Source organism: Sphaerodactylus townsendi, linkage group LG10 (assembly GCF_021028975.2).
Source record: "Sphaerodactylus townsendi isolate TG3544 linkage group LG10, MPM_Stown_v2.3, whole genome shotgun sequence".
In the NCBI taxonomy this organism is placed as follows: Eukaryota; Metazoa; Chordata; class Lepidosauria; order Squamata; family Sphaerodactylidae; genus Sphaerodactylus; species Sphaerodactylus townsendi.
In genome coordinates, this window is record NC_059434.1 from 30,457,894 (window position 1) to 30,475,727 (window position 17,834).

The 17,834-nt window shown below is 41.7% G+C and overlaps 1 protein-coding gene across 32 annotated transcripts in view; it reads left to right on the forward strand.

The window, feature by feature from the left end:
- Positions 1–17,834, forward strand: part of SORBS2 (sorbin and SH3 domain containing 2) — a 289,570-nt gene that overhangs the window by 170,730 nt on the left and 101,006 nt on the right. Inside the window, exon 1 of one of the 32 annotated variants that reach the window (XM_048509769.1) lies at positions 14,734–14,843. The exons of 30 other annotated variants lie outside the window; for them this stretch is intronic. The gene's annotated coding sequence lies outside the window, so the exon portion shown is untranslated. Of the gene's footprint in view, positions 1–14,733; positions 14,844–17,834 lie in introns of those variants that run through there. One more of the 32 variants, XM_048509752.1, reaches the window with a different exon arrangement.

Below are 17,834 nucleotides of genomic sequence, written 5' to 3' on the forward strand. Positions count from 1 at the left end.
CCTTACATTTTTATCCTCACAACAACCCTGTGAGATGGGTTCGGTTGAAAGTATGTGACTGGCCCGAAATCACCCAGTGAGTTTCCGCAGCAAGATGGTAATTCCAACCAGGCTCTCTCAGACATGTTCTGAAGCTCTTAATGATATAACACACTGGCTAATTGAGTCATGCAAAACAGGTGGTATCAAGGAATCCAATTATTGCTGCTGGGCCTAGGGTGCCAGCCTCCAGGTGGAGTCTGGAGATTTCCTGGAATTACAACTGATCTCCTAGAGAATATGACTGCTTTGGAGGGTGGACTGTGTGGCTTTATATCCTGATGAGATTCCTCCCTTTCCCAGACTGTACCCCAAAATCTCCAGGAATTGCCCATCCTGAGTTGGCAACCTTAGTCCTCCCTCAAAGGCCAAAACAACCCTGAAAATTATCCTTCCCTCTCCCCATCCATTATTTACAAAAACCCATCCTGGAAAACTGAGATTGCCTAGCAACAGCCACTGATGGTATTTGTTTCTTAAAGCTACAGGTACTCCTTTTATCATTTTGCAGTTTAAAAAATACCCCAATTTGATATTATAATATTTCCGATTTTTTTTGCAAACCAGATTTGTAGAAAGATATATCATACCCAATCACAGCTCCAGTCACTGGACTTGTATCCTTAGATTTGGCCAACTTTGCTATTAGTACATAGATGCTTTCCTTTTGAAGGGGGGGAACAATATGACAAGATTTTTGGTGAGGGCAAGTTGAGAGAGGGAAAGAAACTCAATTCTGTAGTATACTGATTGGGTTTCCAAGTAGGAGTATTGACAGGAGGACGTGATATGGGTCCAAAACAGTAGTAACAAGTCAGAGCCAGATTTGTAACTAGTAACATGAATAGGTTTCAGAATTTGGTAGAGGGAGAAGAGAAAGCAGAAAATATTTATCCTGCAAGTATCCAGCATACAGCAGAGGGCTAGAAAAATGTAGTTGGAAGCTACTTCTACATTTTCCAATTTTGTTTCTTATTATATCTTTACAGCACAATGTAGTCAGTCAGAAACAGCCGGATTTCAATAGTATCCAAGTAGTATCTAGGAGCTAAGCTCCAAAAAGGATAAACTGGAATTAATACTTGCAGTTATAATTGGTTAGTAACCTTCATTCTTCCAGTTGTTTATTTACTTTTTTTAAAAAGTAAGCATTGAATTGCTTTCATAAAGTGTGTCATTCTCACAACACAACCACAGGGTCCTTTAGTACAAATTTATAGAATTTCAGAATACCCCATATTTGACATTTGCTCATCTAGGGCGATTTTCCACTGGCAATTAATCCTGGGATAGCCACCTGAAATATCCAGGTTTCCTCGGGATCTCCCCCCTGCCGAACTGTGGAACACAGATCTGTCCTGTTTCTGGTGCTCCCCCCCACTTATCACGGGATTTTCCTGGACCTGCTTCTATATGCACCTTTTTGAAAAAACACTCCAATGGGAGCTAATAGGGGATGGGGGCTACACATTTGAGGGTCTATAACTTTGGCCCCCATGAACCAAACTTCACCAAGCCTGGGTGGTATCATCAGGAGAGTCTACTACCGACACTGCCCAGGTTTTGTGAAGTTTGGTCCGGGGCGTCCAAAGCGATGGACTCCCAAAGGGGATGCCCCCGTCCCCCATTGTTTACAATGGGAGCTAATAGGAGATGGGGGCTACATATTTGAGGGTCCATAACTTTGGCCCCAATGAACCAAACCTCACCAAACCTGGTTAGTATCATCAGGAGGGTCTCCTAAAGATCACCCCCAAGGGGCAGTCACCCCCCCCCAAGGGGCAGGCCTAGATGTCTTCACTAGAAACATGCTGCAGAGAGGATGTTGGAACCTGGATGAAAATGTGCTGATTCTTTTGAAACTTGGTTGTATCTAATTAAATTTTCAGTGGGAATTCGGCCCTAAACTTCCTTTTCAGAGCTTCCATAGAGGGAGATTCTTCCACTTGACAACAAATTCCATTCTTCCAAATATTTCTTTGTGTCCATTCTTAATGTGGTGTGTTAGAATTTGATTCCATTTACCCAGAAGACACTATATACCCACTTTACCCTAATCTTCAATAAGCTATCTCCATTATCCTCAGATTGGCCTAGCTCAAGGAGTGACACTGAAGGACAGCCATACTTAATCTCTTGTGTATCCACTGGAAGCTGAAAACAATGGGAAACTCCTTGTTACACCCAGGGTAGTTTCCTGTGGACATTCTTGAAATACAAAAAAAAAAAAATACAAGTCACTTGCAAAAATGCCAGCAGCATAAGTTTTTAAAAACAAACTTTTAAAGGGAGACATGTCTTGCATGAGTCATCCAAACACAACAGCGTGAAACCAAATAGTTACTAAACATACGGAGCCAAGAGGCAACCGAGTGCTGTGGATCAATATAGTTCAGTTTGCATTTCCTGCACTGTTACAGTCGACAAAGTGAAAGCAAAGCCTTTCCATGGGCTTTTTCAGGACTTTCCCTATTGGAACAGAGACTGAAAACATCACATGTGGGTTATTGTAATTAAATCTGTGAGAGTTGCACAGTGATAGTTTGTTTGGGTGTGATGCTTTTCTTCTATGACGCCACATCTAGATTGCTACGGGTGAGTACTTTGGATATTGTAAGAACAGACTGAAAAGTTACAGCAGTTTGTTTACATTTTGTGAATGTTGAGTACTTGAAGCAGTTGGAATTATTTCACTGTGCAGAAAAGGTTCATTTTAGGATTATAATTAATTTTCTCTGCATATCCTGACTGCTCCACTAGAACAGTGATTTTATGTATGAAATCTGCATTTGTTCAGGACTAATATTCACATTTCTAAATCCTAATTTATAGGTGATCACTCATGATTAATCTTTATTTCTTGAACGCTGTATATAATTGGATGTACAGGATTTTTGGCAATGTCGTGGGCTTTTTTGTATTCCCATGTAAAGAAGCTTGACAGGATTACTAAAATACAAGGATCAATTATTTCAGTCTGACTTTCAATGAACGTTATAAAAGTTGACTAGAATGCTGATATTTCTGGTAGGATTTATTTCATCTTATTTATGTAATCATTGCAAAGCAATTTTATTTCAAGCCTGTATGAAATTAATTCATGAATCATTTAACTTTTAGAAGTAATTGAAGACCTAAACTAGCTCACTGGCTTGTATACATAATTGGCTAATTTATTGTGACAACATGAGGGGGGGGAATCATCAGGGTACTCATACAGCCTGCATTTTTATTCTAAAGTAGAATCATAGAGTTGGAAGAGACCACAAGGGACATCAAGTCCAACCCCCTGCCATGCAGGAACAATCAAAGCACTCCTGACATATGATCATCCAGCCTCTGTTTAGAAACCTCCGAAGTAAGTTCCATGGAGTTCATTACAGCATACTTCTAAGGATGAATAAAATTGTATTATCACTCAGTGTATATATACCCGATGTTCAAGCATTAAGCAATCGCTATATAAAATGGCGGCCATGGCCCCTTACGGTTCAAAAATTAAAATTTGCCCAGTATTAAGTTCATAAGTAACTTCTGGTCTTTGAAAGTTCCTGGAAGCTGAGATGACTGAAAGCTTCAGACATATCCTCCATAAACACAGCATTCTGACTTCCTCGTAAATCATTAAGTCTGCATCTCACAAAAGAATCAAAGAAGCATGTCAGTCGTTTGCTAACTGTCACTGTCACACAAATCAAAACTGTGCATTTTGTTGAGCTGGCAGGATTGAAGAACCATTTCTGAGTCAAGGAGCGGCAAGTCTTCGCTATCTTAGTACTTAACTTAAACAACGAGTAAAGCTCTCATATTCCAAGAGTCTTCCTTTAGACTGTAATACAAATGTCCTGTCTCAGCCTTCTCTGGGTACAAAGATATAACTTCTACACAATCACAGCTGTTCTGTCGCCTCCTGTCTGCCACCCTGTAATGTAATAGTATAATCTCCCCCCTTCGTTTAATGCTGACAGGCCATTACAAATCGTGATTTACCCAAGCATATTAACCATAACCATGTTGTGCTGTGGGTGCCTGTGTATGATTTATTAGCAGATAGTAGTTATTTCTATTTACATAGTCACAAGGGGCCTTTGAATTACTGCCCCAGAGCACTAGAGGCTCTCCCCATTATATTTACCTAGCTGTACTGCAAGAAAAAGCCTCTGCGGGGTCAGACAAAATGCTTCAAAAGAATTCAACATTTAATAAATTATTTGCTAGTGTCTGATGACCTACAGATCTATCGAGAATATTGGAAGAGGGCAACATGTCTGTGAGCTACATCTTCCTCCTTGATGATGCTTAAACACTTGCTAATGTGACTATCTGAATTCTGTTGATTCCACTGTGACCTCAACCTACATAATTGTGTTCTGTACAGCTGTATCTATGCAATATTGCACATTTATTTCCCACTTAAGAAGAAGAAGAAGAGTTTGGATTTATATCCCCCCTTTCTCTCTTGCAGGAGACTCAAGGGGGTTTACAATCTCCTTGCCCTTCCCCCCTCACAACAAACACCCTGTGAGGTAGGTGGGGCTGAGAGAGCTCCGAGAAGCTGTGACTAGCCCAAGGTCACCCAGCTGGTGTGTGTGGGAGTGTACAGGCTAATCTGAATCCCCCTGATAAGCCTCCACAGCTCAGGCAGCAGAGCTGCCATTTTGTTGCTTCTACCTGTACACTATGCACAGTTCTCTCAATATATCGGTTTGCCATTTTATATGAATAGATCAACATGTGTATTTTCCAGCTTCACTGCACACCAGTTTGGACCTACAAAAATCTAGAATTCTAAATATTTTAACAGAAGCTGGAAAAATTTGCATCTTCTGAACCACATACTATATTTTATATTTGAGAAAAATATAATATTTTTTGACAGCTAGCGTGATATAGTAGTTAGGAACAGTGAACTCTAATCTTGACAACTGAGTTTGATTCTCTTCTCCTTCACTGGGCTTCTACTTGCTTGCTTGCCCAGGTAAAACCCATGTGCTTCGTTGCTTTCCGTTTCTCAGCTCTGTATGTCAGGGTTGTCGCAGGTGGAGAGCGTGGACTTGCTACTAGGTTGGGAGAAGGCGGGCAAAGGACGGACATCCCACCAGCAGGCGCATTGAGTTCTGCATGCTGATTGGTGGGGTGTTTGCCGTTGGCCTCCGCTTAGGGAATTATATATGGTAAGATAAGCAGTTGTGCTTCCAACTTTAGGAATGTAATTGCTTCCAAAATGATCTACTTATGTATCTGTAAATAAAGCAAACATTACAAAGACACCCTAATTCTTTAGGGTTCTTTCAAACAGCCTGAACTCACTGACTCTGGAATTTCTCACTAGTCAAGTACTATGTAAAGATAAAATACTTTTTCAGTGTACTTTTTCTGTTTGAGCAGAATATAAATCTGCTCAGAAATGGTATTTTTCTGCCCCCACAACTGAGAGCCAGCGTGGTGTAGTGGTTAAGAGCAGGTGCACTCTAATCTGGATAACTGGTTTGATTCCCCTGTCTGCCACTTGAGCTGTGGAGGCTCATCTGGTGAACCAGATTAGCTTGTGCACTCCAACATATGCCAGCTGGGATAGATAGATATTTATTATTACGGCCTTTTGGCCAGGCAAATGCCAGCTGGGAGACCTTGGGCTAGTCACAGTTCTTCGGAGCTCTCTCAGCCCCATCCACCTCACAGGGTGTTTGTTGTGGGTGGGGAAGGGAAAGGAGATTGTAAGCCCCTTTGAGTCTCCTTACAGGAGAGAATGGGGGGATATAAATCGGAACTCCTCTTCTAAAGTAAGTATTTTCCCCTGCTTATATAGCTTGCAATGTCTTGAATCAGTTATTCAGTGCTTGGAGATCTGATTGCTGTGCCTATGAATAGCATCTTTGTCATACCCTCTTGGTCACTCAGAAAATTGTTAGCTACAGCATTGAAAGTGGAACAATCTCAAAGTGATCCTTACTAAGATGGGCATTTGTGCTCTGCTCTGCTTGCTGTATCCCATCAGTTCATGAAGACTAGCAGCAAAAAACTGAAGCAGCAAATAGCTTCAGATTATGAACATACAATATCCTTTATTGCCCAGCTTTATTAGACATTTGCTGCATTGTCACCTTAATTACACTGGAAAAGAAGCAGAATTGCAGTTGCAGGATCTGTTTAATACACTTTGTTTGGTCTTTTTAATAAGAGTTTTCCAGCACATTAATTCTCTGTTAATCCACTAGTCTGCAGAATTTTGTTTGGATATTATTCTGTCACACTTTGTTGAGAATCCATTTATTTTTCAAGTTAATTTAAAAAGTAGAATAGCTATTTAAAAAGCATGAGAAGATCAGTCAACAAAACTTTGACAATAGCATTAAAAAGAAGCAATCCTAATTATGCTGAAACAGCATGGTCACTGAAAAAAATGCCTTTACTTTTGGTTGGTAAGTATGTGCTGATATATGTGAATTCAGTAAGAATTGGGGAGGGAGGACAGCATGGTATAACACGGGTCGGCAACCTTTACCACCCAAAGAGCCATTTGGACCCGTTTTCCACAGCCCTGAAGATCTTCCGAGCCAGAGAGGTGGCTCTGCATGGAGCTGCCTCCGGTTTGGCCCTTCCACTCACCTTTCCTTCCAGCGCTGGGAGGCGGAGGCGTCGGGCAGGGAAACTCCCTTTTCCCAACAGAGCAGGCAGCCACCTGCTCCGTGGGGCAGAGGGGGGATGGCGGCTGCTCTGGAGGGACATGCCCACACTACCCTCCGACCTCCAGGGGTTGGAGGGCAGCATGGGCATGTCCCTCCAGAGCAGCGCTGGAAGGAGAAGTGAGTGGAGGAGACATGAAAAGCGGTGCCCTCACGCATGGAGCCGCCTCCGATTTGGCCCCTCCACTCACCTTTCCTTCCAGCGCTACTCTGGAGGGCGTGAGGGACACGCCCATGCTACCCTCCGACCTCCAGGTTACACGGAGCCGCAGTATAAGGCTGAAAGAACTGCATGCAGCTCCAGAGCTGTGGGTTGCTGACCCCTGGTATAACCCAATCTGTCAGACCTTAGAAGTTAAGAAGGGTTGGCCCTGCTTAGTATTTCGATAGGAGACCACCAAGGAATTCCAGGATTGCTGTTCAGGGCAGGCAAACCTCCTCTGTTAATCTTTCACTGAAAATCTATGGAGTTGCCATAATTAAGCTGTGACTTAAAAGCAAAATTTTAAAAATGGTCCAGTCTTTCTTCTTCTGAAGCTGTAAAATTAACATAACTCTAAAGTAAATGCGTATTTTAGGATGCATATTGAAGCCCTTATAATATGATAAAACAAATTGTAATTGCTACTGGTACAATTTTAGCACTCCAGAATTAGGCAGTCCATGTGGATGTTAGGCCAGTGGGCTAATATTGGTCATGGAGTGGCTGCTGAAGTGTTGCACAGGTAAATTTTTCTGTCCTTCTAGCATTGTTTTTAAATCTGATCTTGCTGGTCATTTGCCTCTGATTGTGGAGATAAGCTGCATTGTCACTGCTCACATAGGTAAGCCAAAATGCAAAGAGACATAGTGCAATCCGGATGGATTGTAAAAATAAAATAAAATAAGGCTTGTATTGTCGAAGGCTTTCACGGCCGGAATCACTTGGGTGCTGTGTGGTTTCTGGGCTGTATGGCCGTGTTCTAGCAGAATTCTCTCCTGGCCGTTTAAATACCATCTGTGGCTAGCAGCATCTTCAGAGGATCAGATCCTCTGAGTGCCAGCCCTGATCTAGCCTTCAGGAAAAAAAATACTAGAATTTCCTGACTCCCTTCTTCCAGAAACCCAGCTTAAATAGCTTGTTTGATCCAGAACAAGGGGTTAAGAACATGGGAACGTAAGAAGAGCCTGCTGGATCAGACCAGAGTCCATCTGGTCCAACACTCTGCTACTGCAGTGGGTTGTGATGTCTTCTTCTAATCTTGGATTTTTGCTTTTTAAATAATAATGACCACATTGAAAATGGTTTCTGAATTGCCTTTGATTTTAAAAGAGGTGGGGGAGGCAGAATTTGCACCTGCTTGATTAGTTGCTTTCAGCTGATCTTCAAATAAAGACCCAGCAGTTTTTGAAGGCCAGTCAGAGGTAATTATAAACTGGAGGATGTCATGACACGAAAGCAGGCTGCCAATGTTAAAATTTATTTATTTATTGTTTCGATTTATAAACCGCCCCATCCCCTGGGGGACATCCCTGCAAATCTCTTTCATTTATTATAGATTCTATAAACATTAAACAAAGGTATTTTGGGCTTACTTGTTATATTTGGCAGAATGCTTGAATATCCACTTTCACTGTTCACTTTGCCTACCCATTTCACCAGAAAAAATTATTTAAATAAGACCAAACATTTGGCATGTATAGTGCATGCAGCTGCTTTTAAATATTTTTTTAAAAAAATAAAGCCTGTTTTAGTTTGTTATATGTTCCTTAAAAATGCCAGGGAGTTGATCTTGGATTTCTTACAAGGGGCATTTGTTTTTTGCTTCTTTTCATGTTTAGACATAGAAAATGTATGGTTTTGTGAGTTCTTTTTGGCTACCTGGATGAATAAATGGAATGACCATGGAGAGGTGTGTTGACGTATATAATCAGATAAGAATAATTTCCAAACAATTTTAGCACAATTGTGTTGTTATATTTTGTAGTTGTGCAACACTTGGATTCCACCCCCCCACCCCCACCCCCAAGTGTTTTGGTTTGTATTGCAAGAGTATCACAGGTTTTCCAGCAATCAAGTTATAATACGTACTCATTGGGAAAATGTAACAATCATCATATCATCTATATACTAATATATAATCAGCCAAATCTTTTGATATTTAAATCCAGTCACTGGAGCTGTGAATGGGCCACAGTTTTCCTAGGCAGAGGCTAGTGGAGGGGAAGGGCTTAAGTCAGGCTGACGGAGTAAGCGTTGGATGAGGAGAGAAAGAATCAGAAAATGGTATATTTGCTGTTGGGTGGGAAGGAAAGAAAGAAGCAGAAAACCAGGAGAGACTAAAAGGGTTTATAAGAAGGGGAAAGAGAGTTCAGAATTACTTACTCTGCAAGTCCTTAGAGGTTCAGTTTTGTTTTTTTTCTTCCTACAGTTGAGGTACATTCCTGTTGTGGTGCTTGACTGCTGCATGGAATGTCATGAACACCCTATTACTGAATTGCCTGTGATGTCCTTAGTAACATGTAGCAGAACTCTTCTCCTCTTCTCTCAAATGGTACTGGCACCATTTTGTGCACTTGTATTTTTTTCACAAATTCATTAGAGGCTCAGTGCTCTCCTGTTTTTACAATTCTGACATGACACTGTTCATGTAACCTTTTAAAAATCAACTGACAAATATCAACTGTGTTGTTCCATCCCATTTAGCAGTAATGAGCTATTATATAGACATTTTGTTTTTTCAATTCCATCCAGGCAGTATGTTTTTCACTTCTCCAGTGTGGCAGCTCGTATCTCCCCCCTTTTTTAAAAAAATGCAAAGGCTGTCTCTGTTGGAAGTAGTTTACTCTGTCTCCTTCCCTTTATGGCCCAAGAGGAAGACCAAGGAGAATTTCACTAAAGACTACAAGCATTCCACTACCGATAAAAGTAACCCCTAGTACTTCAAATTTAAAAGGTGTAGGTTTATTTTATAGTTTCAGATCTCAACTCATTGGTTATTAAATAATTATTTAAACTGACCAAAAAAGTTCATCAATAACATTAAGTTTGCTGCCTCTTAATTTATTTAAGAAAAACCCCATTCATGTTCAATCTGGAAATGCTTTTTAACATTGTTCAGGAGAGATGATTTGCATCTTAGCAGATCTTTAAAGGTAAAGGTAAGCACCCTGTTATTAACCTGTGCAAGTACCCAGTCATTACTGACACAAGGGGTGATATCACATCACAAAATTTACTAGGCAGACTATATTTACAAGGTGGATTGCCGCAGCCTTCCCCATTCATCTCCTCTTTACCCTCAGCAAGCTGGGTACTCATTTTACCAACCTGGGAAGGATGGAAGGCTGAGTTATATGAAATTTTTTTTTGAAAGAAGAGCAGTTTTTGAAGAATACATGTATTTGTAGGCAAATGTTAAAGTATTTAAATACTGTAATCTCCACACATCTGATGGAGAGAGCTCTAGCATACAAAGGTTCATGCTATGATGTTGTTGTATGGGACTATGTAGCCTTTGATTTTATTTTCGATATTGTAGATCACCGTAGCTGCTCTTCTACAGCCATATGAAACAACATGTTAGATCAAACTAAAGTCTCTGAAAAGTGTATGCAGTTGAGCTAAAAACAACAAAAATAAAAAATACAGAAATATTTGTTCCATGTGCACTAATTATTAATTAAAAACAAAGGACTTGAAAAAGGCTTCATTAAAATAACGGCAGACCTAAGGCTTCAAGTTTCATACCCCGTAACAATTAGAATGGCTGACCTGGAGGCAATTAAACGCGTGTCACGGAGCCGCCAGATTCGCATATGGCGCAAGGTGCTACCAGTCACGCGAGCGCCCGTCAGCCGCCATCTCCGACTGAAGCCGGTGTTTCCCCTAGGCGCCTTCCCAGCACTCTTTTTTGAAACTTACCGCCTGTGGCTCCGCTGTCGCAGTGACGGCAGCTGACTTCATCTTGCCGCCACCACCTCGCATCTACTCTTGTCCCCAGGCCTCCAGCTGGCGTGGCGAAAGGTTTCCTGGGACCTCTACCCGTCAGTAGGGCCTAGCTGCGTGTCCCCAGGCAAGCGGCCTTCTGAGCGCTCGAGGAGTTCTATCTCAAATTGGCAGGGTTACCGGGCGCCGGGCGCTTCAGCGGCCATCGGGCCGACTCGTTGTTCTCGCAGAGACCGCCCATGTGAGGGCCGGTCCCAGCCGTCGGCTGCCGGATTAAGGTTATAAACGCCGACCGACCAAGCTTTCCCCTCGCCTTCATGCGGAAACGGCCTAAGTCTTGCTGAAATAAAAAACAATATCATACAAAGTTGATTGAATATTCACTTTATAATAAACCACAAAAGACCTAGTAGCATTTTGACCACTAGGGCCTTCTTCAGTGATCACAAATATACAAGCCTAAAACTCACATCACAATGGTATGCGTTATAATATGTTTTAAGAAACCTTACCAGGTGGTTGTTCACTTTCTATTGTGTGTTGCTTAAAATAGATCTCAAAAGGAAACAACGGATCTTATATTTCAGTTTGTAACGTAGACATGTGAATAATGCAGTGTTTTAAATAACTTGATATAGGTTTTACAATTCACATAGGATGTGGTATCATCAATGGGAAATCTTTCAAAGTGGCACCGCTAGAGGGCTCATCATAAATAGCTGAACTTGATATGACTGCAGTGGGGGTAATTGCTGGAAGAAGAAAAATGGGCCTCCATGCCTACTCTTGTGACCACCTAGGATAAGGGGCAAAATCCACTTTGTTAAGTAGCAAAATATTATATAAGATATGCCTTTATACATTTGAGCTTTCCTTTGAATTGAACTCTTAAGCCTCTTCTCCAGATGCCCTACCTATAGAGATTAAGTAGGTACTGTTATTGCTCCCTAATGGTACCATAGCTTTGAAACTCTCCCATGGCAAGTTCAGTAGGCATCATGATTACTACCATTTAGGAATCAGGTCATGTTCTGTTTTTAACAGCAACTATGTGATTTGGCTGCTGTTATAATTTGTATTTGCATTATTGTTTGTTTTGTATGGATGTTATTGTTTGGGAAGACAGGCTTCTAAGATGACTATAGCCAATTGACTGAAGTGCTGCATATGGACAGCTTATGAGGAAGACAGTGCCTTTGGGCATCATGGCTCATTCAACCAGATCAGCAGTCACTTCCTAAGGTTTCTCCACCAGGGCTCCCACAGTGGAGTATTCAGAGCAGCTACTTGGGCCTCCTTTTCTACCTTCGTCAGACACTGGACCAGCATGAGTCAGCAGAGGCAAAGCTTGGAAAGAAAGTATTGCAACAGGTTGCGCATCTGATTTATGAGGTAGAACTTAATCCTTTTGTACCCTCCAGTTCAAATAAGCAGAGGTGGGGCTTCAATTGTAATCAGCCCTGGGCTGGAGGGTCTGGTAAGTAACCAGCCTGGATTACTGAGCCCCATGGTTGGAGAACAGTGCATTGGACTTACCGTGAAGGCATCTTCTCTTGCAGTGGAGTGAAGTCATTCATTTCCTACCCTTTTTCTGGTACTGTTTAGGAACTGAGGTAGCTAACGCTCAGGGGGAGCAGAGCTTTTCTATGACTGGAAGGGGACAGCCCCCTACAGTTCAGAAGAGCTTGCAGCGGCTTCACAGCTTCCCTGGTGGAACACTCTTCCTCCACCTGTCCGGGCTCTTCCAAGTGGACTCCTCGGGCGAAGTTCCTGCCAGGGGGCCTGTAAGACGGAGTTGTTCCGCCGGGCCTTTGGAGGTACCGGCCGTTGATGGTGCCCCCTTCCCCGGCCCTGACACCTGGGCCAACTGTCATCTTAGACTCGCCACTCCTCCCTTTTGGAAGGGGGAAGGAATTTTTAGATTGGAACATTAGACGCTGAACGCCATCTATTTACTGTAATTTATTATATTTATTAGAAATGTTTTTATGGTTGCCGCTGCTTTTAAATGTTTTAACTGTTTATATTGTCTTCTCCTAGTGTTGGGTAATTAATTTACACCTTGCCCAGAGCCCTTCCTCTCGGGATGAAGGTGATGTAATAGATAGCTAAATAAATAAATAAATAAATAAATAAATAAATAAATAAATAAATAAATAAAAATAAAAATAAAAATTGAATAGTCCTGCTTGAACAGTAGGAGGCATGACCTAACCAGCCTGGATGACTTCGCCCCACTGCAAGAGAAGGCACCCTCACAGTAAGTCCAATTTGTTGCTTTTTCAGTTAGCACTTAAAGTGACCCCAGGCAAACTAAGTGCCACAATTCTTTTCGCTAAACCACTTGATCCTTGGAAGTTGCACTTCCTCATTTTGAGAACTGTACATAACACGAAGCAGTATTTCCTTATAAGCTGCACATAATACAAAGCAATATTTGCTCATGTCTAATTCTGAGCTTGATCAAGAGGCTGGTATGCTTGAGTTTCACAGAAACAACTGATTATACAGTCTGATTTTATTTGGTGTCGAGGACTTGGCACTATAGCACAAAGGAGCTGTTGTTCTAAGGTGAACTTTGACCAAGACTTTGACAAATCCTGTTAATTCCTTCAAGTGCCATAGATGCAGTTTCTGACTTTTAACTGTTCTGTAATGTAATACACTAATTTTCAGAGATGTACACTTTCCAACAGAAATGTATGCAGGAGGGGGGGGGGCGGCGGCAATAATTTATGCATGGCACACCTGGACATTTTATCTGCTTTGCATCAAGAACTGGCATTTCTGCCCCCCTTCCAATCTGTTTGAGATGACTGTTAAGCCACGTGGTCCCTGCAGTTGTTAAAACATGTACACCTCAATTTTATGTCCTTTTAACTTCAAGATTACAAAGTGCGTGTTGGTTATGCACGGCTTCCCTCATCCTCTCTTCTTTTTGCCTGGCACAGGGACAAATGTGAATACTCCAGTCTGAAATTCCATAGATCATTATTTTTTCTTAGTCAGAACTGGACCAGCTCATTGTGGTTGAATTAGATTCAACCAACAGGCACAGTTTGTTGCCATGCTCATAAGCGTCCCTTGCTCTTCCCCTTCTCTCTTGTGTAAAGAACATGATTGAATGCTTTTTGGTGAGGAAATCCTTGTATCTGGCTCCAGTTCACCATGTTTGAATCCAGGTGCCTGGGCAAATTGAAATTTATCTCTAACTCTTACTCAAGAACCAGAATTCTAAACGTTAGTTTAGTCCTAGATCGTTAATAGCAAGAAGATTCCAGTTCATCCAGGTGCTTGCATTTAGATGCCATGGCAAATTGGAATTTGATAGGGAGTTTCCCAGCTTAGGAATCCTTCAGTCATACTCTGCTTATAAGGGACGAAGAAAGTGCACAAAATCATGGCAACAGGGAGTAAACCAAGGCCCATCACTGGCGAGTGTATTCCTTAATCTGATGAAAACCCTGGCCCTTCTTCAGGTCTTGGGGAAGTGCAGGGACTTTGCCTGACATCATACTGGGCCTCAAATAACACAGTCCTAAGCAGAGTTGCACTTTCTAAGCCCATTGATATCAGTGGATTTAGAAGGGTGAAACTTTGCTTAAGATTGCCATAGGAGGTTTTTGAGTTTCTGAATTTCTGTGAGGCTCAGGATGACAAGGATGTGACAAGTATTTCCGTAATGCTCCTTGTTGGTAGCAAGGAGGGTTTGTACTGCATGAAATGTTATCTCTTTGGCACTGGGAAACCGATCCAGCAATAATTGCAACCAGAGTTCTCAGTGGGGAAGTGATTCACCCCTTTCACATTTTGTGTTTTCTTTGCAAAAGTGAGGAGGTGCAGAAGCATCCTATAGGATTTATATAACAGGAAACAGGCTATAGTCGTTCCTTAGAGTTGCCTGATTTCTCAGTGCTTCTGCCAGTTTCTGCAGCTTGAAATGAGTGAATCTCCAAGGATACTGGCTCAGTTCGTACGGCATCTGGCAGTTGCCCATATAGCAGCTCCAAACCATGCTGTCACACAATCCAAGGATGACTTTCAGATCTCACATGTTGCTTTCGGCCACAAGTTGCTACAGCTTGGACTAGATTGATATTTATTACTACAACACTCTGTGGATTGGGTCATGAACCCCTGCGGCAGGCAAGGGGGTGTCTACCTTCTGAGAAGTAATTACTGGATCTATGGTATGTAATGGGAAAAGAATTGTGGAAGAATCATGTCTCTGTGAGTGGTGCCTTTGGCATCCCAGAAAGAAACTAAAAAAAGGGACTCCGTTTTCTGTTTTCTAACTGTATGTATACCCTTTCTTTTGTGGCTCATTAATTGATAGCTAGTGTTCATCTTCTTTTGGAATGCACCCGCTCTTTGACAGTATGTCGTCTCAAGATTTCTTTTGTTCTATATGAATGGTATGAATTCCAGTGAACAAAAAAGAAGCTATATCAAAGGATTAGGATTGTCCAATTAATTTTATGTAATTAAAGCTTGCATGGGAGCATGAAGAAATCAGAAGAAAAAACATAAAGCAAATTTCAGGCTGTGAACACCAGGCAGTGTTTTTATTCAGAAGTTCCTTTCTTCCGCTTGAATGTTGAAGCCATAAAAATTGCATGCACCATCCATAAAATTCCCAGCTCAGTAGCTAAATAAACCTTAATTTGTATGGAAAACTCAAAATGTAAAAGGATCCTTTTTTATTCACTTTTACTGTAAAGGGCTGCCTTGGCGGCTATAAAAAACAACCCATAAAATGTGCATACTGTGCCCTCAATTTGTGTCACTTCTTTGGCATTTTCTAATTGATGCTCCCACGGTTTCTGGTCAGAAAAAAAATGTCCTGAATTCCTAAATTATCTAATGATTGTTTGAGCGATAAGTCTTGTGCAAACAACAACAACAACCTTAGAGACTGTCCTTGCCACCTGAGATTTAAGCCGAAAAAGTTGAGAATAAAATTGTTAACTGTTTGTTACTCTAGCCTTTAAAGTGAGATTAAAGGATAGGAACTTGCCAGGGATTGCTGTTCAGTCTGTGGCTTTAGGCACACTGAGCTACACTCTCCCATAGGATGGTTTGAAATGAGATGGGAACATCCTTTTACATCACTGATATTCCCTAAATTATATATTGTGGTTTATTTCAACACACAGCTTATTTCTAGCCTGAAGCTAGCATATCAGGCTGTTCTTTGGTAAGGAGACAGGTGGGATTTTCTTTCTTTTTGTTACCCTGCTTTTCTCCACAGTGCGGACTCTAAGTAACTTACATAGTTCTCTGTTGTATTCTCATAACATCAGCTCCATGAGATAGGGTGAACTGCTAGAATGTGATTGGCTCAGGCTAATTCCACAAGCTTCCTTGTCGAAGTTGTGCTTTCATCCTGGGTCTTCCTGATTCTGGTCTGATACTACACCACACTGGCTATCTGTGTGCATGACGGTTGGAGTTTTTTTGATATAGTAAAACATCATACAGTAAAAAAGAAAACGAAACCAAAAAACTAGAAAGAACTGCATAAAATAAAACACTTCAAGTTATAGACTATTTAAATTCCCCCCACCCTCCAAAAAAAAACACACAACTAACCAATTGTGATATTATTTTAGCCCTTTTGTAACTCTTTTTCAGTTCTTGAGTTTGTGGCATGCCATAAACTAGTTCTTAAACTTCTTGATTCTTTTGTAATAGAGTTAATTTCAACAGTTTAGACAGCCTTACTTTGTTTAATCCCTCTGCAACTATACTCCTTTTTTAAAAAAAGAACTGATTAGAATTGTAACTTCATCCACCACTGTCTTTGTTTCGGAAAGCTCAGCTTGGGCCCACGTGCCTTCCTAGTTCTGTTAGCTAGGCACTAGAACCTAAGCTGAGCATTCAAAAACAAAGGCCCCTTCCACATGGGCCATCTAAGGACGGGATGAAATCCATTATGGGGGAGAACTTCACACAGATCCCACCCCTGCATTCCACCCCCGCCCCGCTTTATCCGTCCCAACCTGGCTTGAACAAGAATCGCACTATCTGCAATTATTTTTAGAAAGCCTGGGTTGGAGCCGCCACTAAGCGAACTGGCCCTCATGGGAAATGTGTTAGCCACGCCTTATTGTTTTCTCCTCCCCAACTCTCTCCTGCGCAGCCACACTGGAGAGCACGGACATCTAGAGATGTCAGCCCTGCTGCGGGAGTTGTCTGTGGCTGGCTGCGTTGCTACACAGCAGAGGGGGAAAGGTAAAGAAAAAAAGATGTTCCTCTGCGTGAAGGCGCATCGGCCAGCCACATTGTCTCCAGAGCTTCCCGCACAGAGGCATGCGAACGGCCCAGGGCTGCACTGGGTTCATTTATTCCGGCTGCACCCCACTTTACTTGCGCTGTGGGGAAAGGACCAAAGACAGTCCTGCACTTGGTGGATGAAGTTACAATTCTACTTGGTTCTTTTTGTTGAAAAGGGTGCAATGTAGAGCCTAAGATATGACTTCCCTTTATTTTGCAGAGCCTAGTCTTGCAACTGTCAGTAAATGTAAAGCAGTGATCTGGTATTGTTTAGACAATGGAAACAACATAGTTAAGTAATACAAATTCCGTAACCTTAAATTGAAAGATCACTGCTAATATTCTGATTATCTCATATCAGAAAATTTCCGCTCTGTCACAGTGCCACTACATACAGAGCAAATCTGCTCCTGAATTATTGCAGAACCAATATTACTATAAATTCTTGTTATTCTAGCCAGTGACAAATGCCATTGATAGAACATTTTATGGTTATTCTTCTTGAATGAGACTGAGGGAGAAAAGGAAGAATTCTTAGGGGGGGGGAATCTATTTTTGTAAGGGCTTCTACCACATGGGCTTTGTCGAAGGGATCACCTTGCCTCTCTTCATAGATACTGAGACCCCTTCCGTACACGCAGAATAATGCGTTTTCAAACCACTTTCACAACTGTTTGCAAGGGGATTTTGCTATTCCGCACAGCTTCAAAGAGCATTGAAAGCAGTTTGAAAGTGCATTATTCTGCATGTGCGGAAGGAGCCTGAGACACAGCAAGGTTTTAGAAGCTGGGCTGGACTAAAGCTGTGGCTTGATGACTGAGCACATACTTTGGCTTCAGAAAGTCCCAGATTCCCTTAGGTATTTTTTACAAGAGACACTTACCACCAAATACTGTTTTTCAGTG